Below are 27927 nucleotides of genomic sequence, written 5' to 3' on the forward strand. Positions count from 1 at the left end.
TGAACACTATTTCCGGTGGATTTCTGAACATAATGTGACAAACAAACTCAGGTATTTTGGGTACAAAAATATTTTTTATTTTTTTATTTTGGGAGTCTCGTCAGTGAAAACATCCAAAGATCATCAAAGGTAAACACTTAATTTGATTGGAATGGGACGCAATGGGAGGGGTATAGACAGTCAATTTATCGTACATACATTTGGAAGCTATGCTCACCGTAACCAGAATACTTAGCACCCTAACAACCACTCATTCGGATTAGAAACACAATATATTTACGCGTAGATGTCTTTCTCTGTTCTATCTGAATCCACTCGATCCCGTCTATGGGAGGTGGTTTGACGCAAGTCTCTGGTTGTCCACCAGAGGTCACAATGTCCTTAGTTGTAGGCTTCTGTCTGGGAGTGTTCGTTAGAATTGATATTTCAGGTGTACCACAGTGGTGAGGGATCTGTTCTTCCCTCTCGTCTTTGGTCACATGTCTTAGACTAACTCTTCATAAGAGTCACCCAAACTAGGCCACAAAGGGTATTGTCTGCTGCCTATGGTTTACAATGGGGTGAACTGTCACAAAACCCCAACATCCATCCCTCTCCCCCTCTGCGGGGGAGGGAGTGCGCCGATCCACTAACCTGATCCTTTGGGTCCTCATAGGATAGTCATGACTAGGGATGCACGATATATCGGTGAACATATTGGAATCGGCCGATATTAGCTAAAAATGCCAACATCGGTATCGGTCCAATGCCTAGTTTAACGTCTGTCAAAGCTACCGTGCATACCTATATAGCGTAGGCACATGACGTAATAATGGCACGTACAATTTTGTTCAACACAGCATTCCTAACCTAGCCCACACATTGTGTGCTGTGTGGCTTGAGCATTCATTTTGAAAGAGTAAGCCAAGTTAATGGAATCGATTGCCCTTGACAATAAACCGTTCTGCCGTGGGTGATGTTGGCTTTTACCACCTGGGCGAGCACCGGTACACACTACCAAGTGCACTATTTTTTCAGATGATGCCCTACTCAAGTTGCACAGTAAAAGCGTCACTGCGATTAGTTTCACGACATGCAGACTATGGAATGCCGTTTGGGTCTTCGTGTGGAAAAAATAACCAGTGGCACTGTCAAATCTGTACAAAAAAGTCTGCAAACACCAGCCACGAACGATGTGCTTACAATACCGCGTTGGTAATAAAGCATTATTTGTTTGACCGCAACTTCTGGGCTAGCTAACTTTAGCCTGGTACCTAGCTAGCACCAATACAACCAGCCTGAAAACAATGACCAGTAGAAACTGCAGTCATTTTCATTATTCTTAACAATGATTTAGAGATCCTTGTAAGTATTGTTGTTCGCCTATTGAAATTCAGTTCATGAAAATAAATAGCTACCCAGCTACTTAACCCTGTTGCCAAAAGCTAACGTTATAAGCAGCTAGCTAGTGTCATCTGGCTAGTGAGGCTCGACCGGACCGGGTTATGTGTTGTGAAGCTAGCCACAATAAGGATTAGTCACAATTGTGGAGTTTGCCTTCAAAATAAGTGTCAGTGATGCAAATTATAAAATAATATGTTATACGTTTATTCTGAAGGCTAACCGCAAAGTCCACTTGTGGCTAATCCTTATTGTTGATAACTTCACCGATAGATTTGACCACAATTAATCAAACAAGAACTGTCTTATAAATTCAGGTTATTTTAGATGACACCTAGCTATATAGTTAGCTACTGAAACAGTGTCGTGTTATTTGACATGCATCTTTTTTGACACGCAAAGACCCAAACGGCATTCCATAGAAATCCTAGTTGAGAATTAAACAAAACAGCACAGAAGGTAAGTTGAAGAAACCATTTTTGATTATGTTTTACTGGTAATGGGGACATGCATAAATGCCAACAAAATAACATTTTGGTTAGTGTGGTGTGACCTTTTTATATTAACTAGGCAAGTCAGTTAAGAACAATTTCTTATTTACAATGACGTTCCGGACGACGCTGGGTCAATTGTGCGGCGCCCTATGGGACTCCCAATCACGGCCGGATGTGATACAGCCTGGATTCAAACCAAGGACTGTAGTGATGCTTCTTGCACTGAGATGCAGTGCCTTAGACCGCTGCGTGTGTAACTATTTAACTGTTATAGAATGCTTAAAAGGCCGCAAAAATACAAAATATCGGTCTAGTTTTTTTTGGCAAGGAAAATATTTGGTATCGGCCAAAAATGTCATCGGTTCTTCACAGTGCATTTCTGAAACCGCAGAACCTAAACCATGAAGCACTGATTTTAGCGGTCTAACATGGTCATATTTCAAGTGCAATAATACTTTAGTACATTACATACAGATAAAGGTTTAGGGAGAGTGAGCGAGAGCCTTGCCAGAATGAGAAGCTACCAATCCCTAATTGGATTGAGTTGAGGCTTGTTGGCTGTCAAGAGAAGATGTTGTAACATGTTATGTAACCTGAAGGGCAGGCAGCACACCCTGTGATGGAGAATGAATTCTTTACACCTACGAAGCAGTATGTAAGCCTGGCTGTTCTCATGTTCTTCTAGCGGCCCTGCTACGCTGCAGCTATCGGGCATTGACATCAGCCATTAAATGAATGCTTCCTTTGAAATTAAAGCTGCTATACTGCCCACGTCCAATGGCAGCATCCAAGCTCAAGATTTGCTGATGCTCAATTCTTGATGGCTGACGCGTGCATTAATTCCGTATTGTGAATTCAAATAATGATAAATTAAGTTGATTTGTTGCATATACACCACTCTTTATTTTACAAAAATGTATGAAGTCAAATAGCTACTAGCGAGCAGAAACTCTTGCTAGCTACATTTGACTATTCACAATGTAAACAAAAGCAACTTGTGAATTAGAGGATCATTTAGTACAACCACTAGCTGGAAAACAAGCTATTGTACTTACGCTTAATCAATGAATATGGTATAGTAGAGGAAAATAAAGATGCTCTTCCTCTCTGCACCTCTCCCCTCAAAGCAAAGTGATGCGTATAGTGGAGCTGAAGTGTAATGCAGAGTTTCCCAACCTTCCACTTATTATATAGGAAATTCCAGAATTAGCATACCTGATTCAAATAATGAAGAGCTTGGTGATTACTTGACTTATTGAGACAGGTGTGAGATTTAGTGAGATTTAGTTTGTAAACTAAAGGCAGTATTTAAAAATAATAATAATAATAATAATGTTTTTGTCTGAACGAAACACATCCTTGGTAGTCCGAGTGTGGTGCTTGTGAATTAGTGGTAAATAAAGATGTAGAAAAAGGAAGCACATCTAGTTGCTGGACAGAAAAAAATATGATAATAAGTAATCTCACAGCTGTTGTTTCTCAGTGGTTTTATATAGACCTACAGATATCCAACAATGTGTCTTTGTCAGGCCCAAATTATGTGCCCAGTAAATGTGTCTACAGTGCAGCTAGCAAGGGAGTCTATTTGGACAACTGAGAAGAGGTGTAAATTGGCGGGAAACGGTCAGTGTTCTGGTGAGAATAAGTTGACTAGGTATGAGGTAATGATTAGGTGACATTTAATCTCTTTACCTGTGTTCAAACATTTTTGTTTTTGTGAACTCTATTTTACACACAGACAACACAATATAAACCAAGGATTGGCAACTTTGATGGGGGCCACAAAAAAAAACAGAAATCATCATGAGGGGCCGCAGTGGCTCGCGGGTCTTCATACTGTTAAGGGAATTTTTATCAATGATGACTATGTATACATCTCAATCGGGACTGACTAATCCGAATACTATTATGTTACTGTATATGTACTAATCAGAATACTATTATGTATATGTATGAGTTTTCTTTCTTAATCTTAGTACTGAATATAATGTGTGTGAATGAATCAAGGATTAGAACAATGACGGTCTGTTCCTTGGTAGGAATGAATTAACTAAATCTTCAGACTGGCTAGAATGCTTATCTACACCGGAAAACCTTGGCTCAGCCGTAAATTATATTAAATTGGTAGGTAGACGGATGTGGGAAGGCTTGAGATACAGCCTTTGTACTGGAACGGAGATGGCACTGGTTGGTGCTGAAACTAATGACGTCATTTTCAGTTTATAACCTGTTCAGTACTCTCATGAATAAAGGCTGCTATTTGACTTTAAGACCGGGTTCTGTCGATCTCTATAAAATAAGGGTCATATAAATTCTTATGAATTGACAGTGTTTCATTTTAATTGGGAATTAAAACAGAGGAATTAAATTCCTGCAACACATACCCACATCCATACATCCCATTTTAGCGGCCCCCCTCTTGACAGGGGAGAGAAGAAAAATAAGTTATAATTTACTGCAGGTCTACATTTTAAACCGGGCGTGGAGAAAATATTGCAGGTTTTCTGCAATTCTACACATTTTGCCATTGGGCGGGGAGAGAAATTAGCAGTTTTATAGCTAATTTCCAGAAATTCTAAACATTTTGCCATAGGGAGTGGATAATTGTTTGCAGTTCGATACCAGAGTGAGAGTAAATAACAAAATCAATGGGGCCCCCCTAGTTGGTAATTCAACCATGATTACTACAAGTTTAGATGGCTGAAACTGAATAAAGAGTCCAGGTATTCATTTGGTGGTTCTGTTGGAAAAGTAGCCTGAGTCACTGACTAGAGCAAATGCATAACTGGAGCTCTTTAGGTAGTTACAGTGGGGCAAAAAAGTATTTAGTCAGCCACCAATTGTGCAAGTTCTCCCACTTAAATTAATAATAATAATAATAATATATGCCATTTAGCAGACGCTTTTATCCAAAGCGACTTACAGTCATGTGTGCATACATTCTACGTATGGGTGGTCCCGGGGATCGAACCCACTACCCTGGCGTTACAAGCGCCATGCTCTACCAACTGAGCTACAGAAGGACCGTAATTTTCATCATAGCTACACTTCAACTATGACAGACAAAATGAGGAATAAAAATCCAGAAAATCACATTTGTAGGATTTTTAATGAATTTATTTGCATATTATGGTGGAAAACAAGTATTTGGTCAGATTTCTGGCTCTCACAGACCTGTAACTTCTTCTTTAAGAGGTTCCTCTGTCCTCCACTCGTTACCTGTATTAATGGCACCTGTTTGAACTTGTTATCAGTATAAAAGACACCTGTCCACAACCTCAATCACACTCCAAACTCCACTATGGCCAAGACCAAAGAGCTGTCAAAGGACACCAGAAACAAAATTGTAGACCTGCACCAGGCTGGGAAGACTGAATCTGCAATAGTTAAGCAGCTTGGTTTGAAGACATCAACTGCGGGAGCAATTATTAGGAAATGGAAGACATACAAGACCACTGACAATCTCCCTCGATCTGGGGCTCCACGCAAGATCTCACCCCGTGGGGTGAAAACGATCACAAGAACGGTGAGCAAAAATCCCAGAACCACACGGTGGGACCTAGTGAATGACCTGCAGAGAGCTGGGACCAAAGTAACAAAGCCTACCATCAGTAACACACTACGCCGCCAGGGACTCAAATCCTGCAGTGCCAGACGTGTCCCCCTGCTTAAGCCAGTACATGTCCAGGCCCATCTGAAGTTTGCTAGGGAGCATTTGGATGATCCAGAAGAAGATTGGGAGAATGACATATGGTCAGATGAAACCAAAATATAACTTTTTGGTAAAAACTCAACTCGTTGTGTTTGGAGGACAAAGAATGCTGAGTTGCATCCAAAGAACACCATACCTACTGTGAAGCATGGGGGTGGAAACATCATGCTTTGGGGCTGTTTTTCTGCAAAGGGACCAGGACGACTGATCCGTGTAAAGAACAGAATGAATGGGGCCATGTATCGTGAGATTTTGAGTGAAAACCTCCCATCAGCAAGGGCATTAAAGATGAAACGCATGACAATGATCCCAAACACACCGCCGGGCAACGAAGGAGTGGCTTTGTAAGAAGCATTTCAAGGTCCTGGAGTGGCCTAGCCAGTCTCCAGATCTCAACCCCATTGAAAATCTTTGGAGAGAGTGGAAAGTCCGTGTTGCTCAGCAACAGCACCAAAACATCACTGCTCTAGAGGAGATCTGCATGGAGGAATGGGCCAAAATACCAGCAACAGTGTGTGGAAACCTTGTGAAGACTTACAGAAAACGTTTGACTTCTGTCATTGCCAACAAAGGGTATATAAAAAAGTATTCAGAAACTTTTGTTATTGACCAAATACTTATTTTACACCATAATTTGCAAATAAATTCATAAAAAATCCTACAATGTGACTTTCTGGAATTTTTTTCTTCTTCTCATTTGTCATAGTTGAAGTGTACTTGTGATGAAAATTACAGGCCTCTCATCTTTTTAAGTGGGAGAACATAACTCAGACCTTGACTATTTTCACAACTTTTGGGCGATTTGAAAAGTAAATGGACACCCTTTCAAATGAGTGGATTCGGTTATTTCAGCCACACCCATTGCTGACAGATGTATGAAGTTGAACACACAGCCATGCAATCGCCATAGACAAACTTTGGTAGTATAATGGCCTTTTTTTGTGATAGGGAGGGGCTTGGTGTGTATGTAACCGTAGAGAAAGAGGTTTCACTCTCGCCAAAGTAAACCCAATATGTTTCTATGCGCTTATTTTGAACCTAAGCTTGCCGCCTGCCTTCCCTCCTTTGGGACAATGACTCCTATTGTTGCACCATGCCCAAACCGGATGGGCACGCCATTGTGTGCTAATTGATTTTTGTCCCCCCACACCAAACGCAAGCATGACACTCAGGTTGAAATATCAAAAACAAACTCTGAACCAATTATATTATTTGGGGACAGGATGAAAAGCATTAAAGATTTATGGCAATTTAGCTTGCTAGCTTGCAGTTGCTAGCTAATTAGTTCTATTGAGCTAGCTTGCTGTTGCTTGCTAATTTATCCTGGGATATAAACGTTGAGTTATTTTACCTGAAATGCACCAAGTCCTCTACGCTGTCAATTAACCCACACAAAAATGGTCAACCGAATTGTTCCTAGTTATCTCCTCCTTCGTCTTACTTATTTTAAATTTGGATTTGATATGGCGATTGGCATCGAACTTTCATAAGGTGTATTACCACGACCGACCTCAGTTCATCTTTCAATCACCCACGTGGGTATAACCAATGAGGAGATGGCACGCGGGTATCTGCTTCTGAGGAGATGGGAGAGGCAGGACTTGCACCGCGTTCACCGTCACAAATAGAACTGACTTCTAATTTAGCGCTTGGCAACGCAGACGCTTGTTGGAGCACGTGAACCGTGTGGGTGCAATGATTGAATAACATTGCATGTGTAAATGTAATATGTGGACGCAAGCATTGCATGAGCATCTTGTCATTATATACTGATCTCTGGTGTAACTGGGAAGGTGCACAGCACAGGAAGAGCAAACAAGATGAAAAAGACATGAGAACAATCGTACAAACGCTCATCAAAATGAAAAATCCCCAAAAACTTGATTCTGCGTATATTGTGCAAAAACATACATTTGAAATGAATCAAAAGCGATATATTTCCCAGCCCTAGCTGAACTGTGCATGTTTTGTCCTTTTGTTTCCACAGTGCTGGTCTGTAAACCGTAATGGTGAGCATGGAAATAAAATTGGACACATGTTCAATCATTTTGGTTGACTGCAACACTGTAGTGTCTGTTAATGGTTGAACTATTACACACACTAGGTAATGTCAGTGGTGGACAATTTATCAACTGGCAAACCATGTGGTCATTTTGTCCATAAGCCAACCTATCTATGTATTGCTCTGGACAGTTTTGTTGGTTCAGTATGTTTCAATAAGGTGGAACCTCTGGCATTGTGGGAACTTTATGACAAACCAGTTTCACAGAATGACTTTCCCCTGAACAGGTGAGCAACCTCAAGGTGCTGCCAATGGGAAAGAGAAAGACGCCCCATCATGTGACCTCCGTGAGTAGTAACAGTAGGCCTTATTGGGCACAGTACACATTTTTCACTTTGACTCTACCTTTAGCTCTAGGAGTGTGTTCCATGGCTTTGTTTGGTCCAGGCGGCTTGTAACCATAAAAGCATTCTGTTAACCAAATAAAGGTGTCAAAAGTTTAAAGGGAAAATACACACATTAGAGATGTAATGATAACGCTCCACAGGTGCCTCCAGTGTTTTCTTGTATGAGCGTAGATTAGTTCGCTGATGACTAACCTATGAGCAAGGTCGGAGCACAGAATTGCAATATTCTACTTAGGCTGTTTCCATTGTTGTACATTTTATGATTTCACATTGTTTGAAGTGGTCCATATTTTAGCACATCAGTCACAGGGTCCTTGTTTTAGTCTGGTCAATCTGAAGGCAGATGAATGTGAGGTTTAGGTGCCAAAGCTCCTGTAACAGGGTACCGCATTGGTCATGTTCAATAGGGCACTCAATATAAATATATATCTTTTTTTACACGTTTTGCAACAGAAAAATAAGTGTTTCTTATTAGACAAGTCCACCTAGTCCCTCCCGGTTTCAGTTAATTTTGTTCCGTTTGGTAACATGACCCTTGTGTAGGAGTTACTAATCATCTGTTGGTCCGGTGGTCCCTTCTAGGCACTGTCCAGCCTAGTGAGGATGAGGAGGTTGAGAGAGGTGCCCTCAAGAGGCTCAGCACAATGTGGTCTTCATTCCGGGCCAAGCTCAACAGAGATCGTGAGTATAAGGCCTTAAAACGCTCCATGGAAACGTCTCGTAACATAAAAAAAAACATATTGTTTTCTATGAAGTACTTCCTATTTCTCACACACACAATAGTTTTTTTCTGCGTAGCCAGGACCATGATTTGGTCAGTATCCTAATGATTCCTGTGATGCAAGTGTCTGCCCAGGCCCTAGGCCTATTGCGGTGGGGCCTGCAGCTGTGATGAGTGAGCCACTCTCTATCCCTCTCCCCTGATGTGCGCTCCAAAAAAAAAAAAGGCTTCTGATAGTATAACGTTTCAAAATCCAATTGCGGCTAAAACACAGCTTTGGAAGCAACTGTAATTGAAACGACTTTCTGTGGGTATCATTTGTTTTCCTCAACTCTTAATATTAAGTTCAATAGCAATTATCTTACAACATAAATATTTGATATGGCTTTGAGATACGGAGCGCGCGACATGGGCATCAGCCACTGTGAGTGGATAGGGTAGTAGGCTACAAAAACAACAAATTCAGGACATTCAATTTACTGTTAGATTAATACATAACTTTTTCAGTTGATGGAACCAGCACATGATTTGCCGCTGTACAGCAATAATGACCTGACCTGTGTCCCATAATGTACCTGTATTCCAAACCAGGCTAATAATGACTAGCCATCTTTTAAATTAGCATGCGCTTGCAGGGCTTGACATTCAGGTAAATTTGCCAGTGGCACACCAGGCCAGTGCCAACAGAAAGTGACTGGCCCAGGAAAACAGGCAAATTATGTCGTTAATTTGTGAGCTGAGCAAGTAGACTATAATATATAACCTGGAATATAATATAGCTTATAGCCTACCATACACAAGTAATTACATTTTAAGTTGACAATATCTTATTTACATTGATCGAATGAATCTGCACAATCTCAAAGGTGTTATTGTTCGTGATTGTAAACATGTTGTGTTTTCAGATTTTCACTCTCAAAATAACACTTAAAAAAATAAAAAAATAAAAAACCCTCAAATGCTAAAACCACATTAAAGGAGATCCAGTTTGAGGTCTGGGAACAACAAGAAGAAACAAGAAAGTTGCCCTTTACTTTAATTGCACTCTTAGCAAGAGATTGTTGTTTGGCTAGCAGTGTTTTTGTGCTGTGCAATGTACAGTAGGCTACATGTGATGGCAGAGTTTGCTAAATAAATGCCTTTGCGATTGATGCAAATCATGATATCATTACTACTTGGCAGTCAATCTATAATTGGGAAGATTTTTTTGGGGAAAGCCTTCAGAAATGTTCATTCAAACAGTGCATGATAACTGAATTGCGCATTGCAATGATTCAACCAAGACTTCGGACTAAACTTTTTGAATAAATAGTTTGCATACCCATTGTTGCATACCCATGGATGTTTGATTAAATCTTGATTATTTTTATTTTTTTTAAATGGCAGAAACGAATATGAACAGCTAAATTTTTTTTCACTGGCACCCTAGCGACCAATTAAAATGGGTGTTGCACTGCCAAGTCAAAGGGTCATGCATACCATCCGGATGTGTGATCATGTTCTCCGTAGCCGACGTGAGGAAGACCTTTAAACAGGTCAACGTTTAAACAGACAGATTACCAGGATGTGTGCTCCGGGCATGTGCTGACCAACTGGCAGGTGTCTTCACTGACATTTTCAACATATCCCTGACTTGAGTCTGTAATACCAACATGGTTCAAGCAGACCACCATAGTCCCTGTGCCCAAGAACCATAAGGTAACCTGCCTAAATGACTACCGACCTGTAGCACTCACATCTGTAGCCTTGAAGTGCTTTGAAAAGCTGGTCATGAGTCACATCACCATTATCCCAGAAACACGAGACCCACTCCAATTTGCATACCGCCTCAAGTATGTAATAGTCATAAGCAAATTTTCTCTGTCAGGATCAAGAACAAAGTCCTGCTGGGCATTAAGAAGATAGATACACGGGGTCATATCAAACTGTACCTCTAGTATTTTCTGTGCAGCAGTATGTACAGATTCTGGCAATCTCCCTACAGCTCCAAAATACATGCATATAGGTTCCACTTTCAGAGGTACATCTTTTACAGTTAGGAGACATATCTGTTTTCATTCTGTGGAGTCTCAAAGGAGTATAATAAAATTTGTACAAAAATGTGTAATTAGATTCTTTCATTTTTACACTGGTAGAGGAGCAGTATACCCTGTCGCAAACCTCCGCCCATAACTCATCACTGATAGTCAGACCAAGGTCCTTTTCCCAGATTATTTTCAACGGAGTAAAGGAGGAGCTTCCTTTCTCAGAAAGGAGTCTATAGATGTAAGATATTTTGCCTTTAATGGATTGTGCTGTGACAAGAAGGGTTTCAACTTCATTCAACTGAGTTCTAAACCTCCTCTTGGAGGTAAATGAGGAAATTACATGTCTAATTTGAAGATATATTTTTTTTTAAATGGGATCTTGGCACATTGAATTCACTGCAGAGCTCTTGAAAGGATTTCATTGTAGTGGTTTTCTGATGAAATAGGTCTGAAAAGGTCCTGCTTCCTAGAGTATGCCAAAGATTAAAGTTGGCATCCCTCAGGGCTTTTGGCAAGTCTGGGTTGCCTACTATAGGCGAGTGAGAACATATTTGGGAGGAAATGCCCAGGTATTTCTTACAGTCCCTCCACGCTAGTAGGGTGCTGTAAATCGCAAAGGTTTTGGCTATGTTGCCCACTTCACTAAAGTTATTAATGAATATAATTGAGCTTAAGGGCAATGAACCACAGGATTGGGCTTCTATCTGAATCCACGTTGACTCTTGTCTGTTTGTGATCCATGTTAGCATGTTGCAGATTTTGGCAGACCAGTAGTACAATTGAAGGGAGGGAAGGGCGAGACCACCTTTAGATTCAGGTTTTGATAAAGTGGAAAACTTGATGTTAGGTTTTTTTTATTGCCCCATATAAATTTGGTGATGCTTTGGTTAGTTGTTTTGAAGAAGGAAACTGGGAGATAGCATGGGAGCATCTGAAATAAGTAGTTCAGTCTAGGGAGGACGTTCATACGGATTACATTAATTCTTCCTGCTAAGCTAATTGGGAGGGAGATCCAGGTTTGGAGATCGTTCTTGATTCCAGGAGTGGAAGATAATTTTCCTTAAAAAGGCTATTCAGATCTGGTGTTATGAAGATCCCGAGGTATTGAAACCCCTGTGTTTTCCATTGGAAAGGACAAAGTGTCTTCATAGAGCTGGTGAGTGTAATATTGAGAGGGCAGACAGTGGATTTGTTAAAATTGATCTTATAACCTGAACTTGCCATACTGAGCAATTGTGTCTAAAATGAGAGGGAGGGATTTCTCAGGGTTGGATATGTAGAGCAAGACATCATCCGCATAAAGCGAAATCTTGTGCTGCAGGCCACCTGCAGAAACACCCATAATACTTGGATTGCTCCTTATCAGCTCTGCCAGAGGCTCCGCCCCCAACAAGTAGAGCAACGGGGACAGCGAGCACCCTTGTCTTGTGCCCCGTTCCAGAGGGAATCTGTCAGAATTCAGTCCATTAGTAGTCACCATGGCATTTGGATGAGAGTATAGTGATTTGATCCATTTAATAAAATTTGGGCCCATATTGAACTTTTCTAAGACTGAAAACAGAAAGCTCCACTCCATCCTGTCAAATGCCTTCTCAGCATCCAGTGAAGCCAGCAGGACAGGGGTCTTTTGTGCGTTTACTTGATCAATAATATCAAAAAGACGGCGAATGTTATCAGAAGAGTATCTGTCTCTAATAAATCCAGTTTGATCCGCTTTTATTATTTTGGGAAGAAGAGTGTTTAGTCTTTTGGCGAGCAATTTGGTAATTATTTTATAGTCGAAATCCAACAAGCTTATGGGCCGGAAGGACGAGCAGGATAGGGGTCCTTGTCCTTTTTTAGCAACACTGTAATGCGAGCTGTGTGCATTGAGTCTGGGAGAACTCCGTTTTTGCAAAAATCCTCCAGCATTGGCATGAAGATAGGGCTGAGCTGGGGCCAAAAAGCTTTGTAGAACTCTCTGGGGAATCCATCTGGGCCTGGGGACTTATTAGGTGGCATGGAGGTAATTGCCTCCAGGATCTCATCAGGAGTGAAGGGGGAGTTGAGATCTTCCTGGTCGGTCTCTGATAGTTTAGGTAGCGAGAGTTCTGCCTCCGTGTGTTTTCTCTCAGAGGTATATAGTTTGCAGTAAAAATCATGAAAAGTTAAATTGATCTTTTTTGGGTCATGTGATCTCGTCCTCTGCTGTTCGGATAGCCATGATTGTACGCTCTGACTGCTCCTTTTTTAATTGGTAAGCAAGCAATCTACTGGGCCTATTGCTATACTCATGGTATTTCTGTTTAGTAAAGAAAACTTTTTTTTTTTAGTAGTCCAAATTCAGTTTGGCTTTGGCTGCTTTAAGATGACTCCAGGAGGTGCTGTCTAGGGATTGTTTATGTATTTTTTCACAGCATTCCAGCTCCCGCTCAAGATCTAGCCTGTGTGCTTCCATTGCTTTTTTCTTAGAAGAAGCATATGCAATTAGAGGACCTCTTAGTGTGGCTTTAGCAGCGTCCCACATTGTGGCCGGAGAAACAGAATCTTTATTGTCTTGGGTGTAGTTGTCTATCCATGTAGTTACCAATGTATGGAACTCGTCATTTGATAGCATGGAGGTGTTGAATTTCCAGCTCTTTGACCTCGGGATGTTTTTGCAGAGGTCAAAGCGGAGGCGGACAAAGGCGTGATCTGAAAGTGCTATGGGTCCGATTGTACAAGTGGCTGAATTTATGAAACTCTTTGGGATAAAAATGTAATCTATACGGGAGTAGGTGTTATGGACATTAGAGTAGTATGTATAGTCCATAGATGAGATATTATTCTCTCTCCAGATATCTATCAGTCCCATCTCTTTAGTAAGAGAGTTCAACATATTTGCAGATCTAGGATTTGTGGTGGGGACTTGAGATGATTTGTCTAGGGTTGGGTTAAGGGTACAATTAAAATCTCCGGCCACCACACCAAAGGAGACACAATGCTCATTGAACAGGGTTATAATTTTTGACATGAAGGCAGGAGTATCTGTGTTAGGGGCGTATATGTTTAATATAGTAATTGGTTGACCATATAGTGACCCAGTTATCAAAATAAATCTCAGATATGTTTTTGTCTATTATGAATGGAACATTTTTATGGATAAGTATGGCTGTGCCTCTACTGTTTGATTTGAAAGATGAGAAATACACCTGTCCCACCCAAGCTCTGCGGAGTTTGGCATGTTCAGCATCACAGAGGTGTGTCTCTTGTAATAGCGCAATGTCTGCTTTTTCCTTTTTTAGAGCACATAGTATCTTTTTTCGTTTTATTGCATGCCCTAGACTATGGCAGTTCCATGTCAATAGATTTAAGGTACTAGTCATCGTCATCGAGCAGTAATCGAACTTTAGTGCAAGTCATCGCTGGGTAAAAGTGGATAGTAGTTACAGCTGCGTTCATATAAAAGGAAAATAAATGGTGTACATAAAATAATAATCTCTGAACACCCCAGCCGAGTTCCCAAACAACTCGACACATCCCATTGGATCTTTTACCCCCCCCCCGCTCAGTCTCAATTCTGTGTTCCGAATAAAACAAAAACCGGGAACAGTTAGCAACGCACAACGTCTCCCTCTCCCCACCAAAGAAATGCCTCATCCTCTCCACCCCGCATTGAGTAAATAACACAGTTGCCCTCGTCCAGACCACAGTAAAAGAGGGGAGAAAAATAAAATCAATAGCCCAGCCTACATATACCTCCCCCAAGGGACATAGGGAACCCCAGGTAATAATAGCAACAACTAAACAGGGAAATAAAAGTAGGCTGAAACATTAGTAGACCTAGGTTAGGCTATACAGCCCATCCCTCTCAGTTAAAGGAAAATAAATATAAATTGGACGGCTATAATGACATTTAGGGGGTGGGTCTCTGGATATCGGCTATATGTCGTCTTACCTCCTTTAGTAATGGCATTAATCGCATTTAGTATTTGGTCTGTTTCTCATTGGCCAGGATTGTCTTTCAAAAAACGTTTTGCCTCTTCGGGAGTTTTGAAGTGTCGCAAGGCTCCTTGGTGAAGAATCCTGGGCTCGTTTGGGTATTTGAATCCCCTGAAGATGCCTCGGTCAATGGAGTATTTCTTCACTTCGTCAAATTCTCGGCGCTTTCGGGGTATTCCAGCTGACTGGTCCTGGTGTAAAGCGAGTTTGGCGTTTCCCACTGTGATGGTGTTGTTTTTCGCCGCCTGTAGGACTCGTTCCTTGTCGGTGAATCTCAGGAAACGTATGGTGATTGGGAGCGGTGGTTGTCTGGCTGCTGGTGGGGGCCTCAGTGCTCGGTGAGCTCTCTCGAGTTCTATGGGCCTGTCGGTGGGCAGGTGGAGCCACTCGGGAAGTTTGTCTTGCAGGTAGCGGATCAGTGGCATGTTCCCCTCTTTTTCGCCCAGATTGAATAGAACACAATTATTCCTTCGCCCCCTGTTTTCCAGGTCCTCTGTTTTCTCTTCCAGATGCTCGATTTTCTTTTTAGCATATGCTATTGTTTCCATGGCATCTGTCAATAAGTTTTCCATGGATAGGATTCGCCCCTCTGCCTCGTCTAGGCGCCCCGCGTTTATGGTTCTTGTTGTTGATGTCAGGCAAAGCGTTTTCCAGGATTTTCACCTTGCCCCCTATCGCACTGAGCTGAGAGTTAATGGCATCTAATTTGGTGTTTAGTTCTGTACGTTGGGATCTCAACTCAGAAAGGATGTCTTCGACAGAGTGCAAGGTTGGCATTCGTTGTGCCTCGTGGGGGAGCGGGTTCTCTTGCTCCTGGCCAATGGCGCTAGTTTTTTCTGAAGCTAGCTTCTTCTTGGAGGCTTTTTTCCGTCGCTAATACTCGAGTCCGGGTAAAAATGTCACCTGTAAGTGTCGCCTTTTGTAGCCGCCATGACTTTTTCTTACTAAAGCTAAATGAGTGTGAACTTGGAATGGAGGTAAGATTAGGAATTGGAAACTACTTGTGCGGAGCTCTTAGTTCATGCGGCCATCTCGTTCAAGGGTCACGTGATCCCCCCCGATGTCCGCATTCTAACCAAAACAGCTCCCAGTTCCAGCAAGCTAGCATACACTTTTCAACATCTTAGTGTTATAAAATCTGGACAAATTAGATTATTAATCAATTCTTATTTAACTATCAAAAACAAAGTGGATAAAAAGACACGCAACTAAATGTTATGTTACTATATAGTAAGCTTCTACTTACACAACACAATGTTGTCGCTGCAGAGGTGAAGGAGCCATGTCAGGAGTCTCTGGATTCAGCCCCAGTGGACACCACAGCCAGGGAGCAGCGCTACATGAGCGGCCATTACTTCTTTGAGTACCTGGTGGTGGTCAGCCTCAAGAAGTCCAAAGAGGGGGCCTACGAGCCGCAGATCACTTACCAGTTCCCCAAGGTGAGTCCGCTAGTTGGACACACTGCATGTCTCCCGAAAGGGATATGAAGGAAAAATGTGAAGAAATTAAAAGTGCATTGGAAGTCCTTGAAGATTAAAAGGGAGGTAGGATAAAATAGTTCAGGTAGGCCTTCAGCAAGGAAAGTAGGAGGGTTGCTAAACATCAGACAGGCATCCGGTAGTGGACTTGTTGTGATAAAACGCAGAGCACTCACAGTAACACAGGCAGAGATCTAGTTGATCTTAGAACGCTCATTAGAGTGCATTCAGAAAGTATTCAACCCCTTGACTATTTCTACATTTTGTTACGTCACAGCCTTATTCTAAAATGGTTTAAATTGTTCCCCCCCTTATCAATCTACACACAATACCCCATAATGACAAAGCAAAAACAGGTTTTGAGATGTATTAAATAGGTAAATGTATCACATTTACCTAAGTATTCAGACCCTTTACTCAGTCCTTTGTTGAAACACCTTTGGCAGCAGGGGATTGGGGATTGTCACTTGCACAGCTATTTTCAGATATCTCCACAGGTGTTAGATCAGGTTCAAGTCCGGGCTCTGGCTGGGCCACTCAAGGACATTTGGAGACTTGTCCAGAAGCCACTCCTGTGTTGTCTTGGCTGTGTGCATAGGGTCGTTGTCCTGTTGGAAGGTGAAACTTTGCCCAGTCTGAGGTCCTGAGCAGTCTGGAATAGGTTTTCATCAAGGGTCTCTCTGTACTTTGCTCAGTCCATCTTTCCCTCTCCTGATGTGTCTCCCTGTCCCTGCCGCTGAAAACTATCCCCACAGGATAATGCTGCCACCACCATTCTTCATCATAGGGATGGTGCCAGGTTTCCACCAGACGTGACGCCTGGCATTCAGGCCAAAGAGTTTACTCTTGGTTTCATCAGACCAGAGAATATTTCTTTCCTTTAGGTGCCTTTCCATCTGGCCACTTGAACATAAAGGCCTGATTTGGTGGAGTGCTGCAGAGATTGTTGTCCTTCTGGCAGGTTCTCCCAGCTCCCCAGAGGAATTGTGGAGCTGTCAGTGACTATCGGGTTCTTGGGCACCACTCTGACAAAGGCCCTTCTCCCCCAATTTCTTAATTTGGCCAGTTCTTGGTGGTTCCAAACTTCTTCCATTTAAGAATGATGGTCACTGTGTTCTTGGAGACCTTCAATGCTGCAGACATTTTTTGGTACCCTTCCCCAGTTCTGTGGGAACTTGTATAGACACACTTGTATAGTGTGCCTTTCCAAAAAAAAGTCAAATGAATTGAATTTACCACAGGTGGACTCCAATTTGTTGTAGAAACAGTTGTAGAAACATCTCAAGGATGATCAATGGCAACAGGATGCACCTGAGCTCACCTGAGCTCAATTTCAAGTCATAATAAATGGTCTGAATACTTATGTAAATGAGGTAGTTAAAATGTAAAAAAAAAAAAAAAAATAGATTTGCGAAAAATTCTTTGTTTTCGCTTTTTCATTATGGAGTGTTGTGTGTAGATTGAGGAAAAGGCTGTAATGTAACAAAGTGGAAAAAGGGAAGGGGTCTGAATACTTACGCTCTGTCTCTCACTCTCACTCAGAGGGATGGGATGGTGAGATTCCAAAGAGAGGAGGAAGAAAAGACCCTGAAGGCCATCACGCTCTTCTGTTTCCCTGAGGGGATCAGCTGGGCCCCCTAACAGAGTACCACAGGTAACGCTGCACCTGATATGAATGTCCTTTATTTTTTCAAAGTGGGAAAGCTGGGTGTGTTGTTGATAATGAAATATAAATGCTCTTTCACACATTTCTCTAGTGAGACATTCTCCTTTGTCTTGACTGAGATCGATGGCAGTAGAAGGAATGGATACTGCAGAAGGCTACTGGTAAGTTTCACTTTGGTTTTTCACTTCAGATGATCTACCTTAAGATTTATTATAGTGTGACAAATGTCTCCTTTATTCCTCTGTCTGTTTCTCCATTGTTCTCGCCTAGCCCCACGGCAACGGAGCGCACCCCCCTGAGGCCTTCTGCATCATTAGCAGGCTAGCTTGTTTCGGACTCTTCTCCAAGGTAACACGCTCGAAGGTTATTGGCTTTCGGCTGTCAACAATCAGTGTTTTGCACAGAGACTGCAGCATGGATGAGTTGAACTGGGCAGAACCCTGGGTGTAACGATGCTTACTCAGATTTCACCATTAAAGGGATATAGGCCACTTTTTTTGTGTTTTTGAACTGATACAATCAATTTACATACACATAATTCACTCTTTTTCAGTGGTGCCCCAAATCTTTGACATGAATATTGACACACACCACCACTACACTATCACTTAGGCTAGTGGGAATACTAAGCCCCACCGTTTACTTTCTCGTATACTTATTTCTGCTGCACCATTCATTGTGGTTTCTGTTGGTTTTGTGAAGGGCTTGAAAGTTCACCCACTGAAATGTGCACTGAGGGTGTGTGTGTGTGGTAATTTGTTATTATTCCAGTGGTGCACAATGACGATGTCTGAGTTGGAATATTCCTGTCGGTCTTCTGGTGCAGATCTTTGACGAGGTGGAGAAGCGACGCCAGATCTCCATGGCGATGATTTACCCGTTCATGCAGAGCCTTAGGGAAGCAGCGTTCCCCGCCCCAGGCAACACTGTCAAGATCAAGAGCTTCGTTCCTGACAAGGGCACCGAGGTTAGCACCCTGACTTAGCCACATTACTAAGTTAGTATAGCACAAGACGATTTCGACAACTACCATCTCAGATTGTGTTGAAAGAATTTCTTTAGTTAGAAACCGACGATTAGCATTCCTGAAACATTACTTTGTTGAAATATCATTTGATCTCTAGCATTCAATTCGGACCATAATTATTTCTAACAATGAGTATGAGGAATCAATGATATTCTCAAAAGCGGAGCACCTACACGCCAATCCCACCCCAACAACCAACCAGCCAGTATGCAGTATCATTTCTCTGTCTGACCATGGAGCTGAGGCTTGAACTATTGCTTCTTTATACTATTTAATGTTATTCCCTGTGAAAGTGAGGATTTCTTTTCACCTGATTGAAGTCGCTTTCATTAGTTACCATAAATTAGTGTGAAAGTACCAGATTTTACCCGCTACATGTCGCTCTTCCTGCTACTGTCAAGGCCATTTATCAATTATTCTGGTCTCTTTATTCATTTTAATCACAACATTTTCTTTGCAACCTTGGGTAGAAAACCAATAGCTTTTTGCTGATTATGAAAATAAATTGTGTGGTCATTATCACAATTCAAGCCAGTCCTCCATGAAAGCAATTCAGTTTGTCCTTCTCTTAGGTTTAATCTGTGTCCAGGAAATGGACACTCTGTGTGGTTTATTCTCTTCAAAAAAGGTCTGGATTAGTTAGACCATTCCTGGTTTAAAGCAAACCATTAGGCCACAGCAGTTCTAATGGCTTCAATGGTAAACGTCCTGAACACACTTTCTGGTGTTGGGTTTAATGGTAAATATCACTAATCATACTACATATAAAGATGTTTTCTAGTAATTGTATTGAAAAACATATGACTGCCACGCAATGGTTTAGAATTGTATTTTATTGTCGCAACATTTTAATCATAGCCCATTTCTCCATCAAAGTTTTGGACATGTAGGAAAAGTGTTCATATGAGAAGTGCACCATAGGGATAGCCCTCAGAGAGCTGCCATTTGTTGGACAATTCAAGTAGAGTTGGGTTGAAGCATTACGTTTCTAAGAGAAGGACTTGCTTTTCAGGAGAATGTATAAAAGGGTGTGGCAGGAGCAGGAACAGCAGCATCTAGTGGGCAAAACCTGGGGGCGTATTCATTACGCCGATTCTGTTTCTTAAGCTGAACAGGGAGGGGCCTACCTGAATCTGTCCAATATAAACTCTTGTTTTGCTCTGTTTACTTCCATTTGGTTCTTAAACGGTGAACGTGTCCATAATGGATACACCCCTGGTACTTTCACACTATTTTATGATAAATAATGCAAACGACATCAATGGCTAATTTCTCTGAAAAGGGGAAAAAAACCATCAGAATCACAGGGAATACATTGAATGGGTGAGGAAGCAAAACTCCAAGCCGCAGCTCCGTACTACTTCTCAGATATAGAGAACTGATACTGGTTGTTGGGGTGGGTTTGGCGTGGGGTTTAGGAGGTCCATGTGTGACTGACTATTTTATTGGATTCATCATGTCTACCCAATGGTAGGATAATGTTCGGGCCAAATTGTATGTTGGGTACTATATTTGTTGAATATTGTGAGAGTCCTATAAAAGGGCCAAATTGGGTGCAATCAATTTATGGCTTGCTGACATGGAACGACTCCATGGTCTTCCTTGAGACTTGGGTGGTATTCATTAGGGCACATCATAACAAAACATTAGGATGATGGGAATAATTGGTTGTAATGAAAACCAGAATACACAGTTCCAAAAGTTGAGAAATGTCCACATCGATTGGTGATGAGCAATATGGTGGAAACATACTCCGGCCCCGTCACCAATCTGATCATCCAGGCCAGGAGAAAAGAGATTCTGGATGAGGGGTACTCTTCTTCCAAGCTACAGGAAGTCAAAATAAAGCACACAGCTAGAGATCTAGGAGACACAACGCTGACAAGATGCACAAAGCCAGTTGGACGGACACACACACACAGCTAGTGAAAAAGGAGACCATGCCAGCAGGTGGAGATGCATTGACTGAAAAGAGAAGGAAATCCATTTAGACTGGGATAATGCTGATAAGAAAAGAGATGCACTAGGGCAGAGGTGACACACACAGCCAACGTGACAATAGGAACGTCAATGTCTGCAAGAATAGTGGACATTTGTGTACACACATTCCACAGTGTGTATGTATAGTCATTTGCATTAATTTTGGATAACCCCAAGTTACTGCTCTGGCACCATTGGGGAAAGTGTGGTGTATACGACTGGTTAAAGAAAACATCTGTGTGTCTACACACACACACAGCACTGATATGTGTGTGTGTGTGTGGTGCTGTGTCTGAACCTGCCCTCTTACTCAATGTTCTCCCAGGGCTAAAATCCCAGTAACACCAATCCCATCCTGCAACATTCCATCTTTCAGGTCCTTTTTTCCACAATTAACCCCCACACACACTCTAGTTGTTGCTGTATTGTGTCTGTACATTTAGGTGTGATTACTTTAGTAAACTGCTATATATTTCAGCAAGTACACTCATGAAAAATTGAGGCTGAACTATGCCTCAGAAAAATCAGCTGTGCCGCAGTTGTGGCTGGGACATTGTTTCAATGGGACTATTGTAGTTAATTAGGAGGTTACCCCGACTAGGATTCAAACCCTGTCCCCATCGACTGCCATTCCAAAATCTTTGCCATTATACCAAGAGTTAAGCCATGCTTATCAACAGGCTGAACTATCTTGAGGTAAAGTTGTTCCCCGCTTGCTCGCATTACAAAAAACAAAACAAAAAATCCATTAAACAATAAATCAACTTTATTACCTTACTGTATGTAACATGTCGGTGACGGTGGGGACATTTACTGTATATAACAATAAGAATTGATTGTCTCCTCCAGATCATCAGTCTGACGCGTCCGTTGGACTCGTGGCTGGAGCACGTGGACTTCCGCACGCTCTTCCGTTGCTTGACCAATGAGGAGGTGGTGCTGGTGTTCGCTGCCGCCGTTATGGAGCGACGCATTGTCTTCATAGCCGTGGAGCTCAGGTACTGCGCACACACACACCATTATTCTAGTCGTCTCAGACACGCATGCGTCAACTTCATCCATTGAGAGCTTAACTACTTCACACAGTGACACACACACACACACACACACACTGAATAAGTCTGACCCCCTCCACAGCACCCTGTCCCAGGTGATCCACGCTGTGGCCGCCCTCCTTTATCCATTCACCTGGCAACACACTTTCATCTCCATAGTCCCTGAGATCCTCATCGACGTTGTTATGGCCCCCACCCCCTACCTCCTGGGAGTGCAGAAGCGGCTAATGGATCAGGTCACGGACCAGACCGACGTGAGTCCCCCCTCCCTCCCCATTAGCCTTGGACACCCTGATCATGTACATTCCGAAAGCCATGGGAACCGGTCGGCAGGAAGACTCTAAACAGGGGTAAAGTACGGTAGAGACTTTGAATAATAGAAGGATGGCCCCCTGAGGCTACAGCAGTGTTAGCACCAGAGAAACGTTAAGGATTAGAGCTGCTAATGTGGGCCTTTCAGAAGCAACCCATTACCCCTTGGATAGGTATAAGCAATATGGCAAAGTCTGCTAGCCTCTCTGTTAAAGCGCAGGAACTTCCAAGGAGGTAGGGGATAAAAAGTCTGCTAGCCTCTCTGTTAAAGCGCAGGAACTTCCAAGGAGGTAGGGTATAAGGGGTTGTTCCTGGATCAGAGCCAATCTCAATTCATCTTTCCTTGCCACCTCAACATATTGGAAGAGGTCAAAGGTACCCTCCCCTCAGACCTTCTCCAATGCATTCTGATGAGTTGAAGAATCAAGGATAGATGATTTGAGAGATCCCCTGAATGACTGGATGGAAAGTTTGTGAGTCTAGTTGTAATGGATTGGTGTTGAAATAGTAATTCTAGGCTCTGTTCTCACTAACACAGCTCCTTGTGGTGGACTTGTCAGAGGATCGGAAGGACACTTTCCTAGTTCAAGTAAGTGTCTGAAATATCTGTCCTGTGTTGTCTGAAGAGTGGAACGAATGGCCTCCGTTTACAGACACAATTAATTATCACATTTACTTGAACGCATGCTTTTGAATTGAAATTATTTTTTTCACTGTTTTGCACTTACATATTTGCACTATGCAAAAATCACTCCACCATTTCCAGGTTGCTAAAATTCTAATATTTTTCCTAATTTCAGTTTGACAAGACAAGCAAGTATAGTGTAGAGCAGGAATGCGCAACTGGCGGGGCCCCTCTTTTGAAGGCCCTCATATACAGTACCAGTCAAAAGTTTGACACCTACTCATTCCAGAGTTTCTTTATTTTTTACTTTTTTCTACATTGTAGAATAATAATGAAGACATCAAAACTATGAAATAACAAATGGAATCATGTAGTAACCAAAAATGTGTTAAACAAATCCAAATATATTTTATATTTGAGATTCTTCAAAGTAGCCACCCTTTGCCTTGATGACAGCTTTGCACACTCTTGGCATTCTCTCAACCAGATTCATGAGGTAGTCACCTAGAATTTGTGTAATTTCTTCTTATAGGGCAGCAAAGAAACCACTAAAGGACACCAATAAGAAGAAGATATTTGCTTGGGCCAAGAAACTCGAGCAATGGACCTTAGACCGGTGGAAATCTGTCCTTTGGTCGGAGTCTCATTTTGAGATTTTTGGTTCCAACCTCCGTGTCTTTTTGAGATGTAGAGTAGATAAGCGGATCTCTGCATGTGTGGTTCCCACCGTAAAGCATGGAGGGGGAGGTGTGATGGGGTGCTTTGATGGTGACACTGTCTGTGATTTATTTACAATTCAAGGCACACTTAACCAGCATTGCTACCACAGCATTTTACAGCGATACACCATCCCATCTGGTTTTCATTTTCAACAGGACAATGACACAAAACACACCTCCAGGCTGTGTAAGGGCTATTTGACCAAGTAGGAGAGTGATGGAATGCTGCATCAGATGACCTGGCCTCCACAATCACCCAACTTCAACCCAAATGAGATGGTTTGGGATGAGTTGGACCTCAGAGAAGGAAAAGCAGCCTACAAGTGCTCAGCATATGTGGGAACTCCAAGACTATTGAAAAATCATTCCAGGTGAAGCTGGTTAAGAGAATGCCAAGAGTGTGCAAAGGGTTGCTACTTTGAAGAATCTCAAATTGAAAATGTATTTTTATATAACACATTTTTGGTTAATACATGATTCCATGTGTTATTACATAGTTTTGATGTCTTCACTATTATTTTACAATGTAGAAATAGTGAAAGAAGAACCTACTCAGTCAAGGGTTTGAGTCAATGTTTTACTGGTACTGTATATATATATATATTTTTTTAACTTGGTGGGGTCTTCACTGACTGTTGCAAGTTAGAATAGAATGCACAGGGTGCAATTTTGAAACTTGGTTGTGCATCAGCAGTTTTTCACTTATGTCTGTCAGTCAGTCACTGAAAGTCACTCAATAAGCCCATGTCAGCTAACATTGTTTTAATTGGCCTCGAGACTAACTTTACAATTATCTAAACTCAGTAATTGTAGTTGAATTACCGGCCGGGAGGCCCCCATTTTGTTTTTGTTAGACAGTCTTACTCAGATTTCATATTCAAAACGGCAAACATTTCTCTCTACACTTGGCAAAATGTGTTCAATGGTAGTAAATTGGCTGTAAAACAGCTAATTTTCTTTATGCCCCATGGCAAAATGTGTAGAATTGCATGATATTAACTCTAAAAAATAAAAAAAAATTATCCGCTTTCGAATATATTTTCAATGACCAAAAATATTGTATATTCAGCTGTTTGAAGCTGGTGTACAAAACCGACAAGTAAAAGACACAAACAAAACTTAAGAACGGGAAGCATAGAAATAACACACACAGAACCGATTTACAGCTTCCTAGACTTGCTTTCAATGAGCGACAGATCTATAACTCACATTTCTATGTGACTTCGGTCAGGTCGCCCAAAAAGTTACATACTGCAGCTTTAAAACTATGCGGGGGATGCATTTTTTTGCTTTGACATACCATTGAATACAGTTCCTCTGTTTCATAGATCGGGGATGAGAAGTCTATTCTGCCCCCTAAGCTTCAAGATGAAATACTGCAGGCACTAAGAAACAGGAAAGAAACATCCAGTGAGTATTTTCATATATAAAAAAGCTGATTATCCAAAATGCAAATGATGTGTTGCATGGGGTATTCTTTCACGAAGTGTCCAGAGATTATCGCACTTTTGCACCTGCAGTACCACATCAGGTGTTCAGATAGACGTACGTTGACACAATTCAAATGTGATATGAATTACATGCCTTTTATTAACTGTAACCTCTGAAAATACAGGTTCCTGACAAAATAAATGAAGAACTTGAGTAAATGAGGGATACAAAGTATATTCAAAGTAGGTGCTTCCACACAGGTGTGGTTCCTGAGCTATTTAAGCAATTAAAACATTCAACGCTTAGGCGTCATGTATAAAAATGTCCAGTTGCCCATTATCTTGGCTACCATGGCTAGAAGAGATTTGACTTTTTGAGAGGTTTCAAAGGAGCATAGGGGGTTTAAAGTTGGTTTCAGTCACTAGATCTCAACCCAATTGAACACTCACGGGAGATTCTAGAGTGGCGCTTGAGATGGCGTTTTCCACCACCATCAACAAAACATTAAATTCTGGAATTTCTCATGGACGAATGGAGTTCCAGACATGTGTGCAGAATCTATGCCAAGGTGCATCGACGCTTTTCTGGTGGCTCGTGGTGCCCCAACGCCCTATTGAAACACTTTGTCTTTACGTTGGTATATCCTTTATTTTGGCAGTTGCCTGTAGATTGCTTTATGCTTTCATTGATCTTTTCGAAGTTATGAGAGGTTAAGGAAAATTAGCATGTGTCATCATAGTAACACAAACTGGTGGAAGGTCAATGTGATGCCTTACTGTGGTACTGGAGAGCCAGAGTGTTATGGCTTATGAGCACTCTCAAATGACACCTCTCTGAGGAGCCACCTGGACCGTGTGTGTACCATTTCCCCCTCAGCCGTGGAGGAGCTGAACAGCGTGGTCTCGGAAGCCTTCCTGCCCTTCTTCGTGAAGACTGTTGGCCATTTTGATTTGTACGTGACGCGGAACAGCAAGGGCCAGCCAGGGGTGTTCCAGAGCAGAGCCTTCTACAAGACCATCAAGTCCAAGACCACGCGGCACTTTGTCAAGAAGTTCCTCCAGACCCAGATGTTTGACCTGTTTATCCAGGAGGTGGAGCAGCAGCCAGGGAGACCCCAGCAAGGTGCTTGTGCGAGGGAGAGTTTATTTAAATGATACATACTTACATACATAACCGAACAGTATTTGAAAGATGCTACTTATGTGTTAGAAACCATTTCTGAAGTTGTTAACCATGGTAATGAAGCCAGCTTGTTCCTGGGGTATATGTTTGCTTATCATAAAGGAGTAAATTAATCATCTACTCTTTTTTTTTTTTTTCCCCAGGAATTTTCCACAAAAAGATTGTTGAATACCAGGAACAGAAGAAACAAGAGAAGGCAAAGAAGAGACACTAAGTATGAATACACTGTAAACGAGGCCATGATATTACATTTACATTCGTCATTTAGCAGACGCTATTATCCAGAGCATCTTAGTTTGTACATTCATCTTAAGATATATGTGGTTGTCCCACCTAGCCATAATAAGTGCATTATAGTAGCCATCAGCCAAGTCAGTGGTAGTATGGGGGTGGGGGATCTTTGACTGGGCTTAAAGGGAGGTGGTAGATAGGAGTACTCGGGTTGGGGTGTAGGGTAGAGCATAGCCTAGTGGTAGGGAGGGGCAGTTCCTCTTGCTTCTCCATAGGCAAGTACCATGGTCTTGTAGAGGAAAACTTCAATTGGTGGCGTGTGCAGGGTGACATGGGTGAACTTGGGAAGGTTGTACATCATGCAGCGTTTGGGACAGGTTGCAGGTGTTTGATGCGGGGAACACAGCCCACAGTGCGTTGCAGTAGTCCAGACAGGAGATGACAAGTGCCTGGATTAGCATCTGCCCCCCCCCCTTCCTGCATGAGGTAGGGTCGTACTCTACGGATGTTGAGTACGACCGAGACACTGCTTGGATGTTTGCAGAGAATGACAGGGTGTTGTCCAGGGTCACGCCAAGATTCTTTGCACTCCGGGCAGGGGACACCGTGGAGTTGTCAACCATGAAAGGAGAGGTCTTGGAGCGGGAAGGCCTTCCCTGTTAGGAAGAGCAGCTCCGTCTTGTCGAGGTTGAGCTCGAGGTGATTGTGTGTGTGTATATAAGGCATTTACTGTAGATGTGTGATAATATCTAGATTTTTAGATGTAGATGTAAATATTGCAAGTGAATAGTGTAGGTTATTGTATATAAACAATACATGTTTTACTATTGTATTTTGTTTTTCCTATTTTTCTCACAAATTTCAATCTTCTCTCATCGATGAAACTCCAACTGGCTTGAGAGAGGCAAAGGTGGAGTCATGCGTCTTCTGAAACATGACCTGCCTAACCGCGCTCCTTAACACCCGCCAGCTTAACTCGAAAGCCAGCCGCAACAGGAGGAAACACCGCCCATCTGGCGACCGGGATCAGTCTGCTGGCACCCGGCCCACCACAAGAAGTCACTAGAGCGCGATGATCCAAGTAAAGCCCCCCCCTGCCAAACCCTCCCCTAAACCTGACGACGCTGGGCCAATTGTGAGCCGTCCTATGGGACTCCCAGCCACGGCCGGTTGTGGCACAGCCCCCCGGGAGGCCCAGTTTGATTTATTTATCTGTATGTGAGCAAGAGTATGTGGGAGAGGGGTTGGGGTAACAGTGGGTATTTTTAATGTGCTGCTACTGTATAAAATGATACACTAAACAAAAATATAAACGTAACATGTAAAGTGTTGGTCCCATGTTTCATGAGCTGAAATAAATAAACCCTAGGAATGTTCCATACACACAAAGCGTATTTTTGTCAAGTTTTGTGCACAAATATGTTTTACATCCCTGTTAGTGAGCATTTCTCCTTTGCCAAGATAATCCATCCACCTGACAGGTGTGGCATTTAAATAACTCAGTAAAATCTTAAATTG

General features: G+C 42.1%; 1 pseudogene; it reads left to right on the top strand.

Moving 5' to 3' along the window:
* Nucleotides 1-27798, top strand: part of LOC118360223 (DENN domain-containing protein 2D-like) — a 46424-nt pseudogene extending 18626 nt beyond the window's left edge.
* Nucleotides 27799-27927: the final 129 nt, after the last annotated feature.

The sequence above is a fragment of the Oncorhynchus keta genome, chromosome 27 (assembly GCF_023373465.1).
Source record: "Oncorhynchus keta strain PuntledgeMale-10-30-2019 chromosome 27, Oket_V2, whole genome shotgun sequence".
NCBI lineage: Eukaryota > Metazoa > Chordata > Actinopteri > Salmoniformes > Salmonidae > Oncorhynchus > Oncorhynchus keta.